The sequence below is a fragment of the Oryctolagus cuniculus genome, chromosome 13 (genome assembly GCF_964237555.1).
Source record: "Oryctolagus cuniculus chromosome 13, mOryCun1.1, whole genome shotgun sequence".
Lineage (NCBI taxonomy): Eukaryota > Metazoa > Chordata > Mammalia > Lagomorpha > Leporidae > Oryctolagus > Oryctolagus cuniculus.
The window spans coordinates 62,933,690-62,950,294 of record NC_091444.1 but is presented as its reverse complement, the minus strand read 5'-3'; the positions used below and the strand labels follow the sequence as shown (position 1 = coordinate 62,950,294).

Genomic DNA, 16,605 nt, shown 5'->3' with positions numbered 1-16,605 from the left:
ACCAGGAGGAAGCTCCTGGCTCCTGGCTTTGGATTGGTGCAGCGCACCAGCCGTGGCAGCCATTTTGGGGTGAACCAACGGAAGGAAGACCTTTCTCTCTGTCTCTCCCTCTCACTGTCTAACTCTGCCTGTCAAAGAGAGAGAGAGAGAGAGAGAGAGAGAGAGAGAGAGAGAGAGAGAGATCTTGTTCATCTGGGTCTCCATTCAGAAAAAAACAATTATTTATAAATCTGAATGAGCAAGAAGTGGCTGGTATGCTGGAAGCCTTGATAAGATGCATGTAGTCTCGAGTGTAGGAGAGACACCTTCTGAAGCTTCAGGGGATGGTCCTGTCACCTCTGGGTGTCTGAGAGTGACAGACATGCTGCGATATCACCTCTACATCCTCGCACTTCCTACCAAGAAGGGAGCACAGTGCCTGGTGAAGTTCTTTGTGTTCTGAAGGCAGCAAGGAACTGAGACTCCTAGGGCACCCAACACTATTGTGCCAGCACCTCTGCTGTAGCTCACGCCTATGGCTGTTTGCAGAATCCTGTGTAACCAGGTGAATGAAGAGGAAAAGTTCAATGATGGTTTATTGAAGGGTTGGCTCAGTATGGGGTACAAGACAAAAATAGACAACAGGGGCACTCTAGCATCATCCAAAGGCAGCTTGAGAGACAAGCTGTCCATAGGTTTTAGGTCTGTGGAGATAGTTTCTTCCAGGCCTCTCCCCCCATGGGATTTCTTGGTGGGGGGGCACCACAGTTTGATTCTCTTCCTGCAAAGTTACTCTGCCTCCCCATTCTGTTCACAGCACTGATGCCTCAAAAACATCTTCTGCTCAAACTCTTTTCAACACTTCTTTCTGAATAACTCAAACTGTGGCAGTCATGACAACAAAGGTTAGTCAATTTCATGGCTCTACACTTGCTTCAGTTTTTTTTTTTAATAATTTCATTGTTTATGACAACGTTTCTCACTCATAATCATTGGTTGAGTTTTTCCCACTATATCTCTTATGTCTTTTTTCCCCACTATATCTCTTATGTCTTTTGCAAGAATCCTATGCAATATGTCATATATCTATTATTTATGCAATAGAAACAAAGTCTGGCCAACTTTAGAAAAGAAGAAAGAAAAAAAGGAGAGGAAAATATGAAAGTCTGATGCAGCCCATAGGATCCAAGACAAAAGGTGATCAACTTGGATTTAGGGATGGAATGATCTTGGGGTGCTTCAGGGTTTTTAGGAGCAAGAGTTCATAAGTCTTCTTTACTCCTGAAATGATGCCATGTGGACATTTTCCCTCATTGTGATTCTCTGTTCCTAGTTTTAAATTCACGAGAAAGGAAATTTGCTTGAGCAGCCTGTGTGTGCATTTGATTAGAGAGTACAGAAGAAGCCATTAGGGTCTCAAGGCTGTGAAGGAGCTGCTGTCATAGAAGTGAAAATTATGGAGATAGGCAGCCATTCCAAGAGGCACTTGCTACTTCTGGTATTAGTAAGTGAATGGGAAAGTGAATTTGATGACATACTTACTGACAGAAACTTTGTTTGGAAAAAGGAAGCCAAAGTCTGTGTTTTGGTGCTACTTTGCTTTGTCCATCTTCCTTCTCCCTTGCTGGTTTGGTTGAGCTGAGCCACTCCTTTGATGTCCAGAAATGTTGTTTCCTCCCGGGTGAGTTTACAGTCCCTCTGTAGAGGGCTGGGTTTATTTTGCTGTCCTTGGGGAGATGGGGTTCTCTCAGGTCAGTAAAGTGAGGGTGTCTACAGCTCTCACTGAAAGGAATGATTTTGAGGGACGTTAACCCTTCCAGTTCCAGGTGATTTTCATGGGCAGAAGCACTGTTTCCCCAGAGATTGCCATTATTTCAGAGGTAACTGCATTTATGAATGGAGAGCTGTGAGTTTTATGGTTTTGTGAAACTAAAGTCAGGTAATCAAGATGTGTTCTCTTCTTGCCTTTCGTGGCTACTTAGAGCCATGTTGATTGTCCAAGTGTATGAATTTGTTCCCTGTGGCACCTACTAACACCAACTCTTTCCCTTCCTCTCCTGTGGACTCCTTCTTGCTGTATGTTTAAACGTTCTATCGTGCCTCTGTGCTGTTTGTTGGAACTGTGTGTGAGCTGGCTTCAGGTCCTTCTGGAAGCACACATTATACAAATCTCTAAGTAAATAATGATAACCATCTTCCCTTCCTCCTACTTCCAAAATAGAAAATAGCCAGAATGGCTTATTTTAGAGATAAGGAAACTGAAGGTTTTGAGGAAAGAAGTGGCCAAGTTGAAGATAACTGATAGGCCCTCCTCGGATTGAGATCAGTGTTTACACTGAGCTCACAGGCTCTTGGCAGTAAGAAAAAGGACTAAAAGCAAATAGCCCTTTCCAGGTTACCAGGGACAAAGAGTAGCTGCCACTTCCGTGTGACATTAAATGGGTCCCCATGTCTCCTGTTCTTTTTTTTTTCCAGATCAGTAGAGCAAAAGACCTGTCAGTACATGCTCTGAATTCACCTCATTGTCTCTGACAGTAAACTCTTGGGCAAACAGGACGATTTTGGCTATTTACCCTCTTTGGCAGCAGTCAGAATTATATTGATGTTTCCGTCTTCTCTGATAAAAGTTTCATTTTTAGGCATGTCATTTTCAAAGGGAATGATAACTTGCTATTCCCCTCCTCAGAATGTTAACATACTTGGATGGATAGCCAGTGCTAGGAAGCTTTCAGCTTAGGTTGTTCCCACATTTAGGCCAGGAGCATCTGTCCTGGAGTCTCCTTGTTCCCTTCCATGGTCATAGAGTTCCTCTGAAATCCTAAGTAACCATCAACTACATAACAAGGCAGGGGACCAAGGGAGGAAAATCCCCGTAGTGGCCCAAAGGTGGGTCTCCAGAGACACATGGAATGTGAGTGCTGTTGACAGCAAAGTTCACTGATGCAGGAGGGGTGACGTATGCACAAAGATAAGAAAAGGGGCTTCAGGGATCAGGTGGAAAGCAGAAATTGTTCATTGCAGTGCTTGCTCTACTGGTTCTCATCTGCTGGTTCACTCCCCAAGAGTCCATAGCATCTGGGGCCAGTGCCAGGAGCCAGGAACTCGGTTCAGTTCTCCCACATAGGTAGTAGAGACTCAATTACTTTCGCCATCATGGCTGTCCCCTGGGATCTATATTAGCAGGAAGTGGAAATCTGGAGCCAGAACTGGGAATCAAACCCAGACACTCTGATGTGGGATGCAGGCTTTGTAACTGCTTGGCCAAATGCCAATCCTCATCCCTTTTAGTATGAGACCCAGCACGGATCAATCTATGATAAGCTCATTGCATCCTCTTACAAATCCTCTGAGATCGTACTTGGACACAGTTTCTATGGAAAGCTTTGCAAGTGAAGGGCTGGTAGGTGTGTTAGCCAACTAGGGCCACCATTAGACAATACCACAGACTAGTGGCTTCAACAACAGAAATCTGTTCCCTCATGGTTCTGGAGGCTGGAAGTCTTAGATCAAGGTGTCAGCGAGTTTGGTTCTTTGAAGCCCTTTCTCTGTGGCTTGCTGATGGGCTTCCCTGTTGTGTCCTCACATGGTCTTTCCCTGTATATGCTCATCCCTGTTGTCTCTCTGACATCAGAATCTCTCCATTTCCTAATATCACCAGTCAGATTAGGGTCTACCCTACGAGCGTCATAACATCTTAATCACCCCTCTCTGAGTCCTATACCCCAAGCCGTCACCTTCTGAGGTACTCAGGCCTGGAGCTCTCCAGGACTACACCATTTCTTCAGTAGGAGGGTTCTATTTACTTCCCTTTGTCAGTTGTCTCTTCAATGTGGCTGATGTCAATGTTCAGGAGAGCTGATTGATTGATTTAAGTGGACCACGCACCATCAGAAACCCTTGGAAATTACATTATTCTCAATTGAGTTTTCCAGTGTGGCTGAGTATTGAACACTGTACACTGCAAAACCTGAAGATAACAAAAAGAATTTTTATGAAAATCTTCCTCAATCACATTGGACAATGCCCATCTCAGTCTCTGAGGGATACTCTAAAGAGGGAAAAAAAATACACTCATGTTCTTTTTTTCTCTATAACCCATTTTACCTTTCCTATTTTTCATCATTTCCTTTAAGGGGCTCTTTGGCTTTACGCAACACTAGTGAGCTAAATGTACAAGTAGAGTTTAATCTGCGGTGATTATTTCCTTCGGAGCAGTTAAAATCCAAGGCCAAACTGCTTTCTCATAATCCTTTCCGTCCTCTGTCTTCTTATCTTTTCTACCATTGTAAACCTGTTTTCTGAGATAGAAGGGAGCCTAAACAGAAAGTGAGTCCAGAAACAGTACGCTTATGAAAGGCAAGGGAAAAACAAAGAGATTATCCCTCTAGCAAAGAAAACCTCTGTCTCACACTGAAAGTCCCTCCTCCTTCCCCCCAGCGGCTCAGTGTTTCTAGAGCCAAAGAGCTTTTATTAAGCAAATGCTTTTGTCTTGATTTTGTATCTAATCTTGGCAAAGCAGCTTCAGGAAAAAGAACTGTGTTTAGAGAGATTTAGGTGGTTATTTGTGATAGATCAAGCCTGGGAAGCTGATCTGTAGAATGAATTGGAGTGTCCGTCTTTTCACGAGCTTATTCCACAAATTTGCACAAAGGATCAGATTCTGATAGGCAGAGAGGACTCACTAAATTAGACTGAAAGGTCCCTGCCCTCATGGAGAAGAAGTGAAAGTAAAGAAGTAAAGGTAGCCAAAAGAACACCTCCTGAGTGTGGTGTTGGCATAAAGAGGGGCCATCTGGCAGAAGCAAGAGTCTAGAACTCTGTCCAGGGTCACCGACGTGGGTGTTGTCCAATGTAATTGAGGAAGATTTTAATAAAATATTTTTTGATTATTTTCAACTTTTTGGTACACAGCATTCAATCCTTCAGCCGTCTGTGCCCTCATCCTGACTGTTGCCTTTGGGGACTTGTGAGGATGGTGGACATCTAGCATGGGTAAGAAAGAAGACCAAATGGAAGTAGACAATGGGTTCCTTGCACCTTCTTATTGGCAAGTAATATGGCACTTAACTAGCTGATGGCTCAGAACAAGACTTTGCTGGTACATTTCTTCCATCTAGCTCCTTCAGAAGAGCTCAAAGCCCATTAAAAGATTTTCTAACCATCTTTGAGATATTCCCATTTATTTTGGCACCAATTTCTCCTTCTTCCCCTGCTTTTAATACTTTTCCTCTCTGTGTCATTTTATTCTTCATTTAATTCTCTTTATAGCTTTCTATAAAATTTTCTTATCACTTTACATTAGAACATTTCTAGAACTCCACATTCCAGCTTCACTCTGAACCTGTTTATTCTGTAAGGGTTTCTTAATATCGACCCTCAGCCTGGTTTTTTGGTTTCTGTTCAATGATCAATGTTCACTAAGGTTGGATTCTTGGGTCTCATGTATGATCTTTTCTTTCAATAACATCTCTGCTTCTCTCTTGGCTTTACTGTCTACAGCCCTTAGCCCTGTCCATTCCTAAGACCAGGCCCTTCCCAGAACCTCTCCCAGGATGGGCACTCATGGCTCCCACTGACAGCAGAGGTACAAGGAAAATTTCAGCTCCGCTTTTCTTCTGAATTTGTTATAATAAAGACTAAGTAAGTCAATCCACACCAAATACTTAATGATTGGAAAAGCCACAGCATATAATCTATACAATGAATCTGTACCTTTTTAACAGGGTCTAATACTTCTAACCAAAGCAATAAATATCTTATGACTGAATAGTAGACAAAACAACAAATGCAGGGTACGTGTACAAAATTATTATGTTCTTTTAGACTTGGCCACTACTGAAATGTCTTCATTTTTTTCATGTGAAGATGTCCTTAATTTGAAATTCTTCTGTTTCTTTAGTCATGATGGAGAGTTTTCAGTCATTTATTCACATTTATTTACTTTTATTTTTAAATTTACTTCATTTGCAAGGCAGAGAGAGAGAGAGACAAGAGTGTTAGGTTTAGGATATTTTAGGGTTCTAAGAAGGCAAAGAGGTGGTAAGTTAAAGCAGAAAAGACTTTTATTGTAGGGAGACAGAATGGGTAGACAAAGAGTGTGGGTTCTGCTTGCCTGGACAGAGGGCAGGGGGTTTGAAGTCAGGCTTCATTCTACTTGGGCAATGGGTAAGAGTTCTTTCTTACGCTGCTTATTGGGGGAGGTCACGTGAATTTTTTTTAAAGATTTATTTAATTATCTTGAAAGAGTTACAGAGAGAGAGAGGGGGGAGAGACAAAGAGATCATTCATCTGCTAGCCTACTCCCCAGATGGCTGCAATGGCTAGCACTGGGCCAAGCTGAAGCCAGAAGCCACTAGATTCAACTGGATCTCTCATGTGTGTGGCAGGGGCCTAAACACTTGGGCCATTTTCCGCTGCTTTTCTCAGGCCATCAATAGGGAGCTGGATCAGAAGCGGAGCATCTGGGACATGAACTGGGGCCCATATGGGATGCCAGTGTTATAAGTGCTGATTAACCTGTTGCGTCACAACACTGGCCCTGGTCATGTGGGTATTGAGTGCCACATGACCTTGATGAAGTGGACTGGGGATGTGTAGAAAGGTTTGTTCATGAAGTTTGCAATGTATTTTCTTAGTAGTTTGGAATTTTCCAGGTGGGGGGCTTTGCCAGGCCATAAAACTTTCACTAGCTTTTAGATTATCCGTCTACATCCAGTTTCATCAGGTTTTGTGTTAACTATTCATACTTCAGTGGCATAACAGGTTCCAACAGAGAGGAAGGGAGTGGAGAAAGAGAGTGAGGGGAGAGATCTCCACTGATTCACCCTCCAGATCCTCACAGTAGTGGGACTGGCTCAGGTTGAAACCAGGAACTGGGAGCTCAGTCCAGGTCTTTGATGTGGGTGGCAGAGACCTAAGCAGATAAGCCATCATGGCTGCCTCCCAGGGTCTGCAATAGAAGGAAGCTGGGATCAGCACTCAATGTTAGCAGCTCTGATATGAGATATGAGTGTCCCAAGAGTCGTCTTAACCACTGTATCATATACCCACCTCATCTATTAGCATTTCTAACAACCAGGTCATAACAGCTGCCCACACAAATACATTTTAGCCATGTGAAGTTAGACTATGGTGGATGTTGAATCACTGACTTGCATTGATAGTCATCACTTTGTGGTGGAAAGATTGTGTGTGTATATTCTGTGTGAGTAGAGATGCGTATGGATGTTGGCGCAGTGAGGAGAGTAATAGGAATTGGATGTGGTACTGATGCTTGACAAACAAGGCCTTACCTCAGAGTGTGCTCATGTTGACTACCTGCTGGCCTCTCCCACTGGGCCCCTTGGGTGGCCAAGGCTGTGTTTTGCTATTTGTTATTTCTCCAACTGCTGGAACAGGACCTGGCATAAGATCAGAATTCACTAAACGTGTATACACTGAACGAATTGGTGAGAGTTACAAAAATGCCATGTCCCATAGTCCCTAGATGATCTAGTTTAGATCCCACATTTTTCAGAGAGAACAGTGCTGCCAATAGAAAGTCTGCATGACCCACCTTAGCTTACTGGTGGTGGATCAAAGATCAAGCCTAGATTTTCTGACTCCAAGTGGACGTTGTTTCTTCATGCCAATCTGGATCTGAGGAGTTTTTCAAAAAAAGCTAACAAAATTGTACATCAGGTAGCATGTAACACAATACAGTTTTACTTTGTTTAATCTTTAAAACATAAAATTTTGGGCTTTTTAAGCTACTGAAAATAAGTGCAATATTTCAAATTACCCCATTTTCTTCTAATGAAGATATCTCCCTAGGGAAATACACAGAAATACTAGTGTTTTCTATCTGAAATTGCTTCCTAGTAATGTCATATATTGCTTCCTAAGCCGTGAAAGGTAGATTAATGGATCTTGAATGACTTGACATTAACAGTTTTCTGTGACCTATTTTTATATAAAGGATCATGCTTGAGAGTGAAGGGAGAAATAGGTAGATATCTAAGTGAAAAAATCTATTAAGAAAAAGAGAATTGAGCTCCTTCATTTTAAAAAGATGTTAATGGAATTACAAACAAAACAGATGATGTATTGTATTCTGAAAAAGAAAGCTGAATATAAATTAAAGTCACCTGGAAGTCATTTCATGCGTTTTCTACTTGGAAGAGTGACTTGGAATAATGGTTTCATGATATTTTTCTTAAAGCAAACCTCATTTTTACTCATATGTGGAAGGAAGGATACAAAAGTGTTTGTGTGTGTGTGTGTGTGTGTTTGTGTGTGTGTGTGTGAGAGAGAGAGAGAGAGGGAAAGAGAAAGAGATAAAGACTGGAATGAGATTTTATTTTTAAGAATCTTCCTTCAAAAATTACCAGTACCCTAAAGAAGAGTATAATGTTGGATTCTGCCAATAAATAATTGTGTAACATCGAGAAAGTAATCACACCCAAAATACTATTAAATTTAAGAAGTTAAACAAAAAAGACTCAAGATAGTAAGTGGAAAAAAAATCATGATGATCACAAAGACTTGGCCTTTTTTTTAAAAAAATATTTTGTTTATTTATTTGAGAGATAGAGTTACAGAAGGTGAGAAGGAGAGCCAGAGAGAGAGGTCTTCCATCTGATGGTTCACTCCCCAATTGGCCGCAACAACCGGAGCTGCGCCAATTGGAAGCCAGGAGCCAGGAGCTTCTTCCCAGTTTCCCATGTGGGTGCAGGGGTCCAAGGACTTGGGCCATCTTCTACTGCTTTCCCAGGCCATAGCAGAGAGCTGGATTGGAAGAGAAGCAGCCAGGACTAGACCCGGCGCCCATATGGGATGCCAGAGGCTCAGGCAGAGGTTTGACCTACCTGGCCTTTTTAACATTTATTTAAGCAAATAGTCTCTTAGTATCTTTATTATTGCAATTTACTAATAAAAAATCATCAACTTACATCCAAGTCCCAGGACATTAAAGTAACTGTGAAAAATATTTTTCCTAGGAATATAAAAAATGACACTGAATTCTTATATATAAGAACTGCACAATAATGCTATTTATTTTTTCTGATTTATGCTTTTTCTAAATGCATATGAAACTGAGAAATAATATTTTTATTTATTTGCAAATAATTTGTGATGATCTTTGTTTATCACATCAGTAGCTTAAAATAAGCTTCTATTTGTCTATTGATCCTCCTAAATTCTGATGGCTTAATGGGAAATATATCTAAAATGACATTTTTCCACATAGATATTATTTCAGACCAGACTGTCAAATAAAAAACTAGAAGAGACAAGAATTAAAAAGGTGGTCTGAAATTAGTGCTAGAATGGGGGTGGGGAGTGCTGCAATGGAGGTTGGAGATTAAATCAATAAACTTTTATATTTACATTTAAAACTGAATAAAGTCTTGGGCTATCGCTTTCAAGATTTCAGCACTGGGCAGCCCCCTGCTCAAAAACCAAACATCAGAAATGGAGTTACCCTACTGAAGCCTGAATTGAAACATTCTCTTTTGGAATCCAAAAGAAGGATCATTTCAGGGTGGAGCTCTTATAAATCTTTGTATTTAAGTAGGAGCTACCAAAATCTAGTAATGCTTTTAACATCACAGCTTGAAACAAAAGGAATTCTGTGGTTAATCCAGAGTTAATACAAACCTGTCTACAGCCAAAACACGCTGAGCATCTGGATTGATTAAACTTTTAGTAGAAGAAATATGCATACACACTGAATGGCCATTTGAATGCAGTGTGCTTCAAAGCAGAATGTGCTGTGTCCTGAATTTGAAACTGGAACACAATCTGTCAGGTGTGGAATGTCAGAAAAGTCCTTTCATTGAGGAAGAATCTAAAGCATACAGGGGAGAGCATACTAGATGACATCATGTTCATCAGTGAGTCTGTTGAGAAGTCGAGCATTCAGCAACGTACCCGTCACTAGCTGATATGTAAAAGCCAGTGAGTTGTTAGTTGTTTTGTCTTTAAGGAACAAAATGATCTACTTAACTTTTTTTTTAAGGTTTGCTGGAATTGGTTGATACATTGGTGCTGGATCAATGTAATCTAGCTTTGTGCCTCAACATGTACAGAACTCCACAGCTCAGAGATGTGATCAAGCTATTCTTCCCTCACGGGGTGATGTTGAGCTTTTTACCTTTCAGTTCACCTTAGGAATAACTTTCTAACCTTCTCCTTCAACCCGTACAAAAAAAAAATCACAACTGTCTTGTTGCACTCTCCAAAGACCTTGGGTTTAAAATAATTTTTATTTCAAAGGTTGTCATCAAATAATGATTCCACTTTTTAAAAGATTTATTTATTTATTTGAAAGGCAGAGTTATAGAGAGGCAGAGGCAGAGAGAGAGAGAGAGAGAGAAAGTCTTCCATCCACAGGTTTACTCCCCAAAATAGCCGCAATGGCTGAAGCTGAGCTGATCAAAAGCCAGGAGCCAGGAGCCAGGAGCTTCTTCCAGATCTCCCACATGGATGCAGGGACCCAAGCACTTGGGCCATCATCTACTGCTTTTTCAGGCCATATCAGAGAACTGGATCAGAAGTGGAGCAGCTGGGTCTCGAACTGACCCCCATAGGGGATGCCAGCACTGCGGGTGGCAGTTTTACCTGGTACACCACAGCACTGGCCCAATAATTTCATTTTTATGGGTGTAAAACTTTTGATAGCCATGCATAGTTTTTCTCATAATATGCATTTCCATGAACTTTTAGAAGACTATGCATAAAGTTCACAGATCAGAAAGTATCTCCAAACCCTAGTTGCCTAAGTAACTTTTTCCTTTAATCTACCACCCTTATTATGAATATGTAATAGGGAAACAAAAGATAAATTTCCTGATTACCAGGAAATTAGTGACCAGGCATTGACTCTACCTGTACCTTTCCCATCCTGAATGTCAAAAAGAAGTTCTGTCATGTAGGCTATCATGGCAGACTGGCTCAAGGATGGCATTCAGGCCAGCTCTCTAAACTGGTATTGCATCTGTGGCATCAGATCTGGCTTTGTGGATGCCTGGCAGTAAGAGTTACCAGTATGGGAGCATAAGAAAATACTGGATCACGACACCAGGCTCTGGGGTTAATATCTTCATGTTTACAGTGTGTACTCAGGAGCTACTCTGAATAGACAATTTCTAAAAAGCTAGCTTAGATGCAGTATTACTGACAGGTAGTCCTTATTATAGTCAGTACCTGAAGTCCCATTTTGATTGCCAATTCCCCAAGCATATATTAGTGAATAAACCACCTATTTTTACCCTATCTTATTAAAACCATTTGGGAAAGCTTATTTGTCTCATAGATTTTTATTGCTAAAAGGTAATGAGATTTTTTTATACCATATGAAAATCACAGCAAACACTTCCAAATATTTTTAATAAGCACTAAGACCAATTAGACTAGTGAAGAAAACTTAAAATCAATGTTAATAAAGCTATTAAAATGCTTCCTGGTAAATGTTAATATCCAAAATATTAGCAGCTCCTACAACTGAGTAGCATGAATACAAACAATACCATTAAAAATAGGAAATGACCTGAATAGATATAAATTGTGCACATGTATATGAAAAGCTTTTTATAGTATTAATCATCAGGGAAATGCAAATCAAAATCACAGTGAGATATCATCTCACATCTGTTAGGATGACTAGTCTATACAGATATATCAAAGGAAAGTCTGGCAACTTTTGGTGAGAACATAAATTGATAAAGCTTTCAGTATGAATGGTCCTCAAAAATTAAAACTAGAGCTACCACATGATCCTGTAATCCCAGTATTGGGCAGCACTATCCACAATAACAATGTATGGTGATAACCTAAATGTTCATCAGCAGATGAATGGTTAACTAATATGTGTTATACACATATGGTAGTACATTATTCAGCCTTTAAAGGGAAGGAAATCCTTCCATTTGTGACAACAAGGAGGGACCTTGAGGACTTAATGCTAAGTGAAACAAGCCAGGCACAGAGAAAAATAAATACTATATATATGATCTCAGTTATATGCAGACTCTAGAATAGTTAGATTCATAGAAACAAAGGGTAGGACTGACCATTGTTTCCCAGGGCTGGGGAGAGGTGAGGGTGAAGAGATGATGGTCAAAGCATGTGAAGTTTCTGTCATTCAAGAAAATTTAGCTCTGAAAATTACTATGCAGCACAGTGCCTATAGCTGACAATACTCTTTTGTGACTGAAAATTTGCTGAGAGGATAGATCTCATCCTAAGTGTTCTTGCCATCATACACATATGTACTTAAAAGGGAGCAAGAGAGATCTTTGGGAGGAGATGGATATGTCTGTGGCCTTGATGATGCTGATGGCTTCAATGGTGTTTACTTACCTCCAAACTCATTGAATTTTATACCTTGAATACATACAGCTTTTGTGTCAAAAAAGGGAGGAAAACAGAGAAAATCACTATGCTGTGATTTCTAAAGACACTCATTTTTATGACTGTAGGGTATTATTTCAACATGAAAACCAATTCCTTCCAAGACCTAAGCAACAGCAGCAATAATGGTAGGGCAATGCTCACCTGTGGAGATGGGTGAGTATTTACAGTCACTGTGTTAGTGATGCCCTCTCATTTGTGATGACTTACCTGTTTTCCATTTTGCACAGAAAAGACCTTGAGTGATGTGAGACATACAGTTTTGAAAGAACTGATTTGTTAATTCCATTTAAAAAATATCGATTGAATGATTTGCTTAAAGTTGGCAAGAGAATCACATTGTCTTGGTAAGAGATTAAAATTCCTAAACTTTCCTGCCCTGTGATGGGTTTAATTGTACCTCTGCCCAAATGAAGTTAGATCCCCAGTGCCCGTGAATGTGACCTTTTTGGAAATAGGGTCCTTTGGATGATGGTGGTCTTAATGCAGAACAACTGTATCCTTATAAAAGGGGAAATGTGAACAAGGAGTAGACATGCGCATAGAGAGACCACTATGTGGAGAAGGCAGAGATGAGAGTGATGTGTGTATAAACCAGGAAAGGCCAAAGAACCACGAACACCAGAAGCTAGGAGAAAGGCATGGACAGATCCTCCCTGGCAGCCCTGAGAAGGGACCAAGGCTGTTGACACCTTCATCTCAGACTCCGGAAGTAGGAGAGAATAAATTTCTGTGTTGAAGCCACACCTCATTTATGGTACTTTTCTATGACAGCCCTAGGAAATGAACATAGTCTTAGACTTTATCCATGAGATCAGTCCCAGGCCTTATCAACTGCCCGCTGGCAGCTCATTTCTGTGGTTATGTTACTAAGAGATCATCTCATTCATCAGGGATTGTTTTTTTATTAGTGTTACTCCAAGACGGCAGCCTTATTTCTGTGTTCTTATGGGATCATAGGTCATACATCTCATAAATTCTTCTTTGTACCAACAAAGCATCATATATTATGTTTTTGTTTTAGTCTATAAAAGATAAGCTGGGGGAACTAATGAAAAAATCTAATGTGAAATTCTCAGGGTTTATTAAGAAAAAAGATGAGCTGAATCACAACCATATATAAGGTCATATATAAAAATAAGGTCACCTTAGCTTATTTTTCATATGCATTTATTATTATTATCATTATAAAACATAAAGGGAACAGAAGAATCAAAAACTTCTTAATTGTTTAATATCCCTGGTCTTAAATTTGGGAATGAGTGTGGAGAAACAACACTTGACAGCAGCAAGCATTTTAAATAAGTTGGTGCAAGATTAATATATTTCTAATCACCAATTTCCATGCAAAGGTAGTTAAGGTAATAAGTGAAGGCACCCTGAGAAGAAGGATTATTCTCATTGTTTTCTAAGACTCTTGGCAGTTTTAAAAACCATTAGGAGTTTGAAAGCAGAACACAGTTACCTCACAAGAATTTTTTAGCCTCCTCATGCTGGGACTCAAAAGCTCTTTTTTGCATAATATTAAACCTTTAACAAGGTCACCAGAAAACCCAAGGAGCTTCCTCTAGGTCCCCTTCCCAGGCAAGCACGGAACTTTGGGCTGGATCTCTTCCAAAGACTTCTGACCTAAGGATTGACATCCCACCCATTAAATTGGTCAGAGTACTAAGAATAATCCTTGATACTTCCCTTTTTCACACTCAAACCATTATCAATTGCTGTCATGTTTTTGTTCCTAAACAGCTATCAGATCCATACACTTCTCCTTGCTACCACCACCATTTTCCAAGCAAGATCCATAATCCCCAACTTAGAGGATTCTGTTAACATCCTAATTGACCTCTCTTCATTTCTTCTTGCTTTACTCTGAGTTTCAGAGGAAACTAACCTAAATAAATCTGGTTGCTTCCTGTTTGCCTCTAGGCCACAAATCCACTTAAAGAATTTTGACTGTGGGGCTGGCACTGTGGTACAGTGGGTTAAGCCACCACTTGGCAGCGTTGGCATCCCTTATGGGCACCAGTTTGAGTCCAAGCTGCTCCACTTCCGATCCAATTCTCTGGGAACCTTCCCAGCCTAGGAATGTAGCAAAAGATTGCCCAAGTGCTTAGGCCTCTGTGTCCACGTAGGAGAATCAGATGAAGCTCCTGGTTCCTGGCTCCTAGTTTTTACCATTGTGGCCATTTGGGGAGTGAACCAGCAGATAGAAAATCTCTCTCTCTCTTTCTCTTTCTCTGTTCAATTGATAGGAATTCTCATTGCTCCCTCTCTCTCTATAACTCTGCCTTTCAGTATGTAAATAAATATATCTTTCAAAAAACAGTTTTGATCACCTCTGTTGATTTTGTCAAATATGTATTTAGCTCCTACCCTCTGAGGATCTGGAGTGAAGAAAGAAACAAACAGTCCTTGATTCCATAGAGCTTAGCCTGGAAATAGGATGTGGGAGAGGGGGAGAAAAGACAATAATTAAAGAGTCATGTAATTTTTCATGAGTGGTAGAGTTTCAGCAGTGATAAATGCTAAGGAAATTGCATGGACTGGAAGAACTAATATCAGAAGAGCTAATCTTATCCGGAAAGGCATTCATCAGAAAGTGATGAATGAAAAATGAAAATTTGAACAGGTGAGGGGATAGAGGGTATGAGAACCTACCAGGGAAACTGAATATTGTATGAAAAGTCCCTTTGCATGAAGCCTCTTGAAAACTTGTTGAAGAAAAGCCAGATATTTTGTCCTGTGAAGGCTTTAGATCCATCTCCTAAGAGCATTGGGAATACAGTGAAAGGTTTTATAGGTGAGTGTTTATGGTGGCATATTGAATAACATGCATTTAATCAGATTGAATTTTGTAATGTTCTCTCTGACTAGTGTAGCAGATAGATTTGAGGAGCAAGAGTTGATGTGGAGTGAGTAGTCAGATGACTGCAGAAATCTAGGCAAGAGACAAAAATCGTATGGACCAGAGTGATGGTGCTGAGGCTGGGTTCAATTGATAGGACTTCTCATTGCTCTTATTAGAGAACATATAGAATTGGCATATATTCTGTCTTACGAGATCTTGTTCAAGTTCCCTTTGGGAGTAACAATGGGCTGAGACTTGGGTCATAAGTGGTGATGGGCCTTTCCAAATGAGGTAAGGATAGATAATAAGATAGAAGGCTCAGTTAGCAGTAATTGGCTGAACATCTAAAGAGCAGCAGAGACCATGCCTTCTCGTGCTGTATCCCCCTGCCTTACCCAGCATCTAGCATAGCAGCATAGCAGCTGACATATTCTGAACACTAAACTGTGGTCGACTTAATGTCAGCAAATTTTTAAAAAAGATCTGTTTTTTGTTTATTTGAAAGCCAAAATATCTCTCTCTCTCTCTCTCTCTCTCTCTCTCTCTCTCACACACACACACACACCCCACAGCGGGGAGGGAGGGAGAGAGAGAGAGAGAGAGAGAATCTCCTATCCTCTGGTTTACTTCCCAAGTGGCTGAAATGGCTGGGACTGGGCCAGGTGAAAGCCAGGAGCTTCTTCCAGGTCTCCCATGTGGGTACAAGGGCCTAAGCACTTGGGACATTTTCCACTGCTTTCCCAGGCGTATTAGCAGGAAGCTGGATCAGAAGTGGAGCAGCTGAGTCAGGAACCAGTGCCCAGATGGGATGCTGGTATCACAGGTAGCAGCTTAACCTACTATGCCACAATGCCAGCCCTGTGAGTAAATTTATAATTTGATGTTTGAAACCAGTGTGGTTGATGCTGAGATGCCAACTTTTTGCATTTTGCCATGCTGCTTCAATGAACTTTTATATGATAGTTCTGTCTCCATGCTGCGGATGAGGAAATTGGCATTTATGGGATTACAACCCTAGCAGGAGAAAAAATTGACATCATGGTGTATTAAAAAAATAGATAACTGGGCAGTGGGTGGGCATTTGACCTAGCAGTTAAGATGCCTGTGTCTTCCTATCAGAACACCTGGGCTGAAGTCTCAGCTCTGATCCTGATTCCAGGTTGCTGCCAATGCAGACTTTGAGAGGCAGTGGTGATAGCTCAAGTAATCAGGTTTCTGCCACTGATGTAGGAGACTTAGATTGAGGTCCCAGTTTTGGTTTTGGCCTAGTCAGGCATGGCTATTGAGGGCATTTGGGAAATGAACCAGATGGTGGGACTTCTGTCTTTCTATCTCTCTGTATCTCTCTCTGTCTCCTTGTCTCAAAAAAATGTAGACAATTTGGG

The 16,605-nt window shown here is 40.8% G+C and overlaps 1 long non-coding RNA gene across 1 annotated transcript in view; it reads left to right on the top strand.

The window, feature by feature from the left end:
- Positions 1-16,605, top strand: part of LOC127483573 (uncharacterized) — a 59,209-nt gene that overhangs the window by 34,621 nt on the left and 7,983 nt on the right. The window contains exon 2 of the long non-coding RNA XR_007909989.2: positions 797-884. This is a non-coding gene — a long non-coding RNA (uncharacterized lncRNA). The remainder of the gene's footprint in view (positions 1-796; positions 885-16,605) is intronic.